The sequence below is a fragment of the Belonocnema kinseyi genome, chromosome 9 (assembly GCF_010883055.1).
Source record: "Belonocnema kinseyi isolate 2016_QV_RU_SX_M_011 chromosome 9, B_treatae_v1, whole genome shotgun sequence".
NCBI lineage: Eukaryota > Metazoa > Arthropoda > Insecta > Hymenoptera > Cynipidae > Belonocnema > Belonocnema kinseyi.
Window position 1 is genome coordinate 118,199,199 of NC_046665.1, and position 9,046 is coordinate 118,208,244.

The 9,046-nt window shown below is 23.6% G+C and overlaps 1 protein-coding gene across 1 annotated transcript in view; it reads left to right on the forward strand.

Moving 5' to 3' along the window:
* The window catches only part of LOC117180714 (cactin-like), a 24,792-nt gene that overhangs the window by 5,404 nt on the left and 10,342 nt on the right, over positions 1-9,046 (forward strand). The window lies entirely within an intron of this gene.

Genomic DNA, 9,046 nt, shown 5'->3' on the forward strand with positions numbered 1-9,046 from the left:
TCGCTAATTACGAATCTGGCATCCGTTGAACTCTATCACTTCAGGTTCAAGGTCATTTGAAGGTCATTTGAAGGTCAAATCGAGAAAAAACGGTAAAAAAATAAAAAAAATATATATTATAGGTTTTTGGGGTCGCTGATTATGAACCTGGTGTCCGCTGACCTTTATCGCGTCAGGTTCAAGTCATTTGAAAGTCAAATCGATAAAAAACGCTGAAAAAATAAAAAAAAATATGTTATAGGTTTTTTCTCGATTTGACTTTCAAATGACCTTCAAATGGTCTTGAACTTAACGCGATAGAGATCAACGGATGCCAGATTTGTAATCAGCGGCCCCGAAAACCTATAACATATTTTTTTCTATTTTTCTCCCGTTTTTTCTCGATTTGACCTTCAAATGACCTTGAACCTGAAGCGATAGAAGTCAACGGATGCCAGATTTGTAATCAGCGACCCCGAAAACCATAGTAAACCCGAGCTAACCTCAGAATACATGTTTAAGAGTGTCAAATCTCTCGAAAATACAGTTGGCGGGTAGTGGTGTTTCCTATATTTGTAGGGGGGTGGGGGTGGCTGGGGGGTGGAGGGTAGTCCGTTTAGCGTGCAATCGACTCGGGATACTTATAAGATACTACCATGATTTTTTCAGATTTTTTGGTCCAAAAATAAATTAGGCCAAAAACCGGCATTACCGACCCTCCCCCTTTGCAATAACGAATATTTTTTAATGTTCCTGGGCTCACTTTCAAACTATATTTTCAAAGTATTGCAACATTTTATGACTTGAAAAAATGTGGGCAAATCATAATAAAAATTAAATAAATATATATTTCAAGAAGCTTCATAACTACGTTCCATATCCTTTACAAAAATACTGTTCTATAAAAAAAAAAACTGGAATTTGTCCACTTTTTTATTTAGAAATTAATTAGCTGCAACATGGAATAAGCCCCAGAACGTTAAAAAATGTTGAGTATTTCGGACATTATTGGCAATTTAAGAAAAAACTGAATAATGCACTAATTTTGCAATATCTTCATTAAAATTGTCAAATTGAATTCACTGAGGACTTATTTTGTGCACAGTTTCTAGAACTTTCAGCTTGTTAAAGAGAACAAAATTTAACTTTAATTTTCTTTTTCTTAAAAAGTTATAGTTTCGAGATCTCGCACTACATTGTTGTCCAAAATATATTAATAAAGACAACAAATCCAACCAATTTTCTGCTTCATCAATTTTGTAAATCAAAAATTGCAAATAACAGGGTGGCCGTTTTAATCGAAGAAAAAAATTCCCGGTTCTTAAACATTTTTCACGGTCAATGATATTTAAAAAATTAAATTATATTCTAAACATTTTTCCATAAAGAGTAAAAAAAACAATAAAGAACAAATTAAAGCATTCAAATTGGAACTCCTGAATTGCAAATTTTAAAATTGAAGTTCAAAAGTTTTCAATTTAAAAATTGTGTATTCAAATGTTCAATAACTTACACGTATAAACTGGAAAGTACTAACACTTTTCAATTAAACAATGTTAAATGAAATGCAAATAAACTGCAAAATTTAGAACTTTTATCAATTATAGAGTTCAAAGATTCAGATTAAGTTCCAAAAATATAAATCCACGTTAACGTTTTTAATAGTCTAAATTAAAGAATCAAACAATGAACATCAAAAATTATGAAAATTATATTATTTCAAGTATTTTTAAGCTAGACACATTAAAAAATAAAAAATAATTTTTTTAAACTGAACAGTTCTTAAATAAGAAGTTAAATTATTAATATTTTAAATAGTCTAGGCATCCTTCAGAAGCTTTACAATTTTATTTCAAACTCTTGAAAAATCTAGAAGTAGTTTAAAATTTTTCCAAATTCAAAATCATTTTTGAATTTTTTGTCAGAACTTTTTAGTATATTTAAAAATGAATTAAATTTTTTCTATAACTTTTAGAAAATCCTGCAAATTAAGAAAAATTAAATTTGAATTTATTAATAGCAATAGAACAATTATTATTTGTAAAAATATTAGAGTAATATTAAGAGACATTTAGGAGTTTAAAAAAGATTCAAATTAAATTTAGAACTTGAAAAAATTTCAAATACTTAAGGTCGAATTAAAAATAAAATTTTGATTTTTGCAGATTTCAAAAAACAAATTTAGAATTTTTTTAAGAATCGTGAAAGACTATAAAAAAATATAAAATTTCTGAAGACTCTTAGGAAAATTAAAAATGATTTTTCAGTTTGCAAAATTATTTTAACAGAATGTTTAAGAAGATTTTAAGAGATTTAAACAATGATCTAAGAAGAACGTGGAAAATTTTAAGGATTTTTTTTTTAATTTGCAGGAGTTTCCAAAATTGTAGGAAAATTTCGATTAATTTTTAAATATATTTAGAAGTTCTGAAAAAAATGTTAACCCACTTCGTTTAAATTACTTGAAATAATTCCAAGTTTTTAATTAATTTTGAATCTTTTCAAAACTTCTACATATCTCTTAAAATTACTCAAATTTTTTCTACAAATAATTATAAATTAACCACTTTTGAAATAGAAAAATTAAAATACTAAACTGTAAAATTGCTTCATTTTCTACCAAAAAGGATGAATTTTCGCCCAAAAAGTGACATTTTCACATCAAATAATACATTTTTCATCAAAAATGGAATAGACGAATTTTCAGGAAAAAAAAAGAAATTTTCAACCAATAAGTTTGCAACTAAATAGTCGAATTTTTTACTAAAAAAATTTAATAAAATTTTAACCAAAAGTGAAAACATTAAATTTTCAGTTTAAAAAATAAACTATGGCGTAAAAAAATGAATTTTCAAGAAAAGACTTCGATTTTCTAAAAAAATAAGAGTTTTTAACCAAGAAAATTAATGATCTTTTTAAAATAATTAAATTTATTCACACAGTTGATTTTCAACCGAAAATAACAAATTTTCAATGAAATAGTTGCATTTAAAAATATTTTTAACTATTTTTTTTAACCAAAAGTAGAATAGTTAAATTTTCAACCAAAAATATGGTTATTTAACCATGAATAATTTTCTTCCAAAAAAGATGAATTTTTATTAAAAATAGATGAATTTTCTCCCAAAAAGTGAAATTTTCATATAAAATGATATATTTTCATCAGAAATGGAATAAATTAATTTTCAACCAATAAGTTTGCAACCAAATAGTCTCAAGATTCAAAGCTTTCTATGTAAAACAATTCAGTTTCAAATTGTTTTCTTTTAAATATTTGGTTTTAATTTACTCGTCTTAAATAAACAGTGAAATATTGTTAAATATAAAATACTTATTCTTTTTCTACATTAAGAAATTTGGAATTAAATGGGATAAAAATTAAATAATTTAGACTCACAATATTTTAAATTTAATAAAAACCTTTAATTATGACTATATTATTATGAATTTATTTTTAAGTTGAAAATAGTAAAACGCACGTTTACATTTTTAGTAGCTAAACAAATTAATAGAAATAATATTTAAATAAATTTATTTATTAAATTTAATATATAAAAATAATATAAAGGAATAACTGAAACTCTGAATTAAAAATATGTTATTGATAAATCATGAACATTTTTATTTAAAAATAAAATTATCGGAATAAATGATATATTCATTTCAATTCTTATCAAGATTGTCGGCTTAAAACAGAAATATTATGGAAATTGTCCAATTTTGATCGGATCTAGAATTGTTTGGTCAAATAAATTCATTTCCAAAGTAATGCATTTATTTATATTTACAGTGGATAAAATAAAACTGTTTCTTATCAAAAATTTTCAACTTCAAATGCTTTTAATTTTTAATTGTTTAAATCCTCAAAACTGCACTTAAATCTTCTAAAAATTCGTAAAATTCCCGGTTTCTCGGTCCAGCGGCCACCCTGTTTTTTCATAAAAAAAAACATTCGATTTTAAAAACTTCTAATTTTTAATTTTTCAGGCTTTAAAACTGCATTTTAAAATTCTTTAAATTAAAATATTTGTTTAAAAAATAAAAATCTGAAACGGAAATTTTTTAAAGTGAAAGATTTTCGAATTAAGCATGCTAATCTAAATAATATGATAATTTATCAAAATCACAACTCAGGAAATTATTTAAAAACGGTGTTTTTATTAAAAAGTTTTTTTTATTGCATGTTAAAATTTATTTCTAAATGTTTCTAAACATTATTGAAAAAAGAAATCATTTTAATTAAAAGTGATTTTTTAATATGAGAAAATAAATGTGTTCTGAACACCTTGATACAACACTAAAATTTATCAACTTTTAAACTTATCACTTTTAACGAGATAAGAAAAATAGAATTATGGACAACAACACAAAACTGAAAGATAAAAATAGAAAATTTCTAAGATTCGTCGGAAAAAATGTTATTTGTTTTATTTTGTTGAAAAATGAATTTTAAAAGAAAATTGAAAAAGGTTTCAAAACATTTCAAATGATTTCCTAAAATTTCAAAATAAAATCTGGAAGATTTTTCAGATTGCAGAATTTAAAGAAAATAGGAAAAGATAGAATAATTTTACAAGATACTTCAAACTTTAAGAAGTTTTGGAAGGATTAAAAAATTCTACATTTTTTAAAAACAAAGTGTAGATTTTTGAAGACTTCGAAAAAAATTTAGAAGCTTTTTTAGAATTTCTAAAGGTTTCAGGAAAGTACAAAAAAAAAATTTTTTTTATGATTTTTAATTTTGAAAAATAACTTCTAAGAAACTTTAAAGAGATTTTCAAAATTACAAATTTGTAGAAAAAAATCGAGTACGTTTAAAAGATATTTAGAAGTTTTGGAAAGATTAAAAAATAATTTAAAACATGAAAAGATTTCCGAAAATCTAAAACTAAGTGCAGATTTTGGAAGACTTAAGAATTTAAAAATATTTCTTGGTTTTTTGGTTAAAAATGAAACTGTCTGGTTAAAAATTAATCTGTTTCGGTTGAAAAAGAATTTTTTGTTGAAAATTGCACGGCTTTTTCGAAAATTTCTATTTTCGGCTAAGAAGTTCAACAATTTGTTAGAAAGTTAAACTAACTGGTAGAAAATCGGTGTTTCTTGTTGATATTTCAACTTTTTTTGGTTAAAAATAATTTTGTTGTTGTTTAAAATACAATTGTTTGGTTAAAAATGAGTTTTGATGGTTAAATCCAATTTTTTTTCAATTAAATTAAAACTCTATTTTGTTCCTTAAAAATTAAATTTTTTGTTGGAGAATAATAATTTTCGCTGAAAATTCTTCTCTTTTTTTTAGTAGAAAATTAATCTTCTGTGTTGAAACTCCCGTCTTTTTTGGTAGAAAATTAATTTTTTAGTTCAAAATGCAACTGTTTGGTTGAAAATTATTTTGGATTAGTTGAGGATTCAAGTATTTTATAGAAAATTCGCTTTTGTTGGTTAAGTCCAACTGTTTTTTATTCTAAATTAAAATGTCAACATTAGATAATTTTTTATTAAAAATTTATTTATTTAACTGCAAATTGAATTAGATTGTTGAAAATTCAACTAATCGGTTGAAAAATAACTTTTTTGTTGAAAATCCATTATTTTCGTTAAAAGTTCGTTTTTAAATTAAAGTTTTTAACTGAAAATTTAACTATTTTGTTGGAAATTCATCCTTTTCGGTTTAATTCAAGTAAGAATTATAATTTTTTTTAAAATTCCCTGCTCCAATTCATAATTCAATTTTTTTTCAAAAATATCCTGTTTCAACTTATAATTAGAATTTATTCTTTTTAAAAATTCCCTGTTCCAACTCGGAATTTATTTAATTTTTTAAATTCCCTGTTCCTAGAAAAACTATAATTATTTTGGATAAATACCAGTTTTAACTCAGAATTGTTAAAAATTTGAAAATTCCCTGCTTCAACTCAGAATTAAAGTTTTTTGGAAAAATTTCCTGTTCCTATTCAGAATTTAGTTCCTTTTCGAAAATTTTCAGTGCTAGCTCAGAATTTGTTAAAATTTGAAATTCCCGGTTATTATTCTGAATAAATTCTCGTTCTAATAATGAATTTGTAAAAAATTGAAAATTCCCTGTTCAAATTAAAAGTTGAATTATTCTAATTTAAAATAGTATAAAAATCCTTAAATGCTTCAAAACTTTATTTCAAAATATTGAAACATCTACATGTTGTTTTACATTTTTTCAAAATATTTTTTTTTCTGCCAAATTAAAGAAATTTTCTTAAAATCTTCCACATTTATTTTTAACAATTTTGTAAATCTTTTTAAATCTTTTAAAACATTCTCTTAAAATTAGTTTATTAAAATAAAAAATGATTTTCAAATTTCCTAGGAAATGGTTTTTCTTCTTCTGAAACCTTTTAAATTTCTTAAAAAGCTTCTACATTTTTTGTTCTAAATCTTCTTTAAATTATTTCAAATCATGTCAAATTTTAAATTAATTTTCAAAAATCTCCAAGTTTAATTTTTTTTTTAGTTTTAAACTATTGATTCGTAATTACTGATTGTACATTAAAAATAATATATTTCTAAATATTAGGCATTTTTTATTTTCCTCAATTAAAAAATTTCCAATTTTAGACTCAACAATATTTTTATTTAAATAAAAACCTTTATATATGAATATATTCAGGGTGGTCGTTTTAATCGACGAAATAAATTTCCGGTCATTTCCCGATTCGCAAACATTTTTCACAGTCAATGAAATTTAAAAAAAGGAACATTAAAGCTAAAAAATTTCCACTTGAGGTAATAAAAACGGAGCTTTAAATCAAAGCACTCAAAGTGGAACTCTTAAATTTTGAACTTTTAAAATTGAAATTAAAAATTTTTTAATTAAAAAATTTTCTATTCATATGCTCAATAATTTAAGCGTACAAAATTGAAGGTACTTACATTTTTCAATATAAAAAAATATAAATCCACGTTATAATTTTCAATGTTCTAAGTTATAAAATCAATCAATAAAATTTAAAATTTTCAAAATTATATAATTTTAAGGAGTTTTAAGCTCGAAACATCAAATATTGAAAAATTGAACATTTTTTAACTGAACACTTCTTAAATTAGAAATTCAATTATTTTCTTTTTAAATAGTTTAAAAATCCTTGGAAAGCTTCAAAATTTTATTTCCAAATCTTGAGGAATCTAGAAGTTGTTTTAAATTGGTTTTAAATTTAAAATTATTTTGGACATTTTTTCAAAACTGCTAAATATTTGTCAAAATGAATTAAATTTTTTCTACAATTTTCAGAAAATCCTGCAAATTTTAGAACATTTCTTTACAATTTGGATGTATAAGTAACAATAGAACATTTATTATTTGTAGGCGAAATTTGAGTAATTTTAAGAGATATGTAGAAGTTTTGAAAAGGTTCAAACTTATTGTAAAACTTGACAGACGAAGAAGAAGATTTTAAGAAAACTTTTTAAAATTTCCATGATAATTTTTTAACTTTTTAAAACTCCTAAATATCTCTTTAAAATACTCAAATTTTTTCTACAAATGTTCATTTGTAAATTAGACATCAAAATTAAAAAATCCCACTTACAAATTAAGCATTTTTCAAATACAACAATTAAAATTGTAACGTTCAAAGTTTAAAGGCTCTTCGAAATTTTAACGATTGCAAATTTACTTGTCTTACATAAAAATTCAAGTATTCAATAAATAATCTTTTTTTAAATTAAAAATTTCAAATTGAATGGGTTAAAAATTGAATATTTTAGACTGAAACAATATTTTTAATTTAATAAAATTCTTTAATTAAGAATATACTATTATGAAGTTATTTTTAAATTGAAAATAGTTTATAAACTTTCAGTCACACGTTCACATTTGTTTAATTCCTAAGACTTTCAAATTGAAACCGTTTAAGTTTTAACATTAAAATCGGAAAATTTTTAAATTTTTAACTGGTTTAAAATCGTTTTGTCAAATCGGTTTTCTTCACTTTTTATTACATAAAGTATAGATTAATTAAAAAAAGTTATTTATTTATTAAATAAAAATGTTTTTATACAAAATTTTCAATATCAAAGGCTTTTGTTTTTTATTTGTTCAAGTCTTGAAGAAATCATTGAAAAATTCTTTAAATTAAAAATGTAAGCTTAGAAATACAAATTTTAAATGGAAAATTTTTAAAGTAAAAAGATTTTGAATCACGCATTGTAAGCTAAATAAAATCATAACTGAAAAACATAACAATTCCACTAATTATTTAAAAACTGTTAAAATCGAAAGTGGACAGATTTTTCTTCTACAAATTTGTAAAATTCCCGGTTTCCTGGTCTAGCGGCCACCCTGATATTTTGAAATTATTTTACAATCAAAAATAGTTTATAAAATTTCAAACGGGCGTTTTTTGTTTAACTGCTAAGACTTTTTCCAATTGAAACAGTTAATTTTTTAAAGTTAAAATCTTGACATTCTAAAATTGTTAACTGATTCCGAATCTTCTTGTATCGTCAATTATTATTTACTTCTTAAATCTTAAAGTACAATTTAATTTAAGAAATCATTCATTAATTTATATTCACAGTTGATCAACTAAAAATGTTCTTTTGCTCAAAAACCCTCGATTTTAAACGCACCTAAATTTTAAAATTCTGTAAAAACTGAATGATATCATAATTGAAAAAGATAAAAATTAAACTAATTATTGAAAAAACGGTTATAATCAAAGTTAGAAGGATTTTTTGCTAAAAATTTATAAAATTCCCGGTCCAGCGGCCACCCTGGAATTAGTCATTCTAAATTGAATGATATAATAATTATTAAAAAAATCACAACTGAACTAATTATTTAAAAAGCGGTATTTAAAATTTCGATGGATTTTTTCTCTTCTAAAAAGTGGTTAAATCCCCGGTTTCCCGGTCCAGAGGCCACCCTAGAAAACCTCTAAATAAATTCACGAGAAAAATTGAAATACGAGGGTAGTTCAATAAGTCCTTAAAGTGACCAACAGATGGCGCGCGAATCGCTCCAAATCATCTGTTTTCAGTCAGCACCACTCCCGACTAGATATATGGTGCAGTTACAGTCCACATCTTCTGAGTT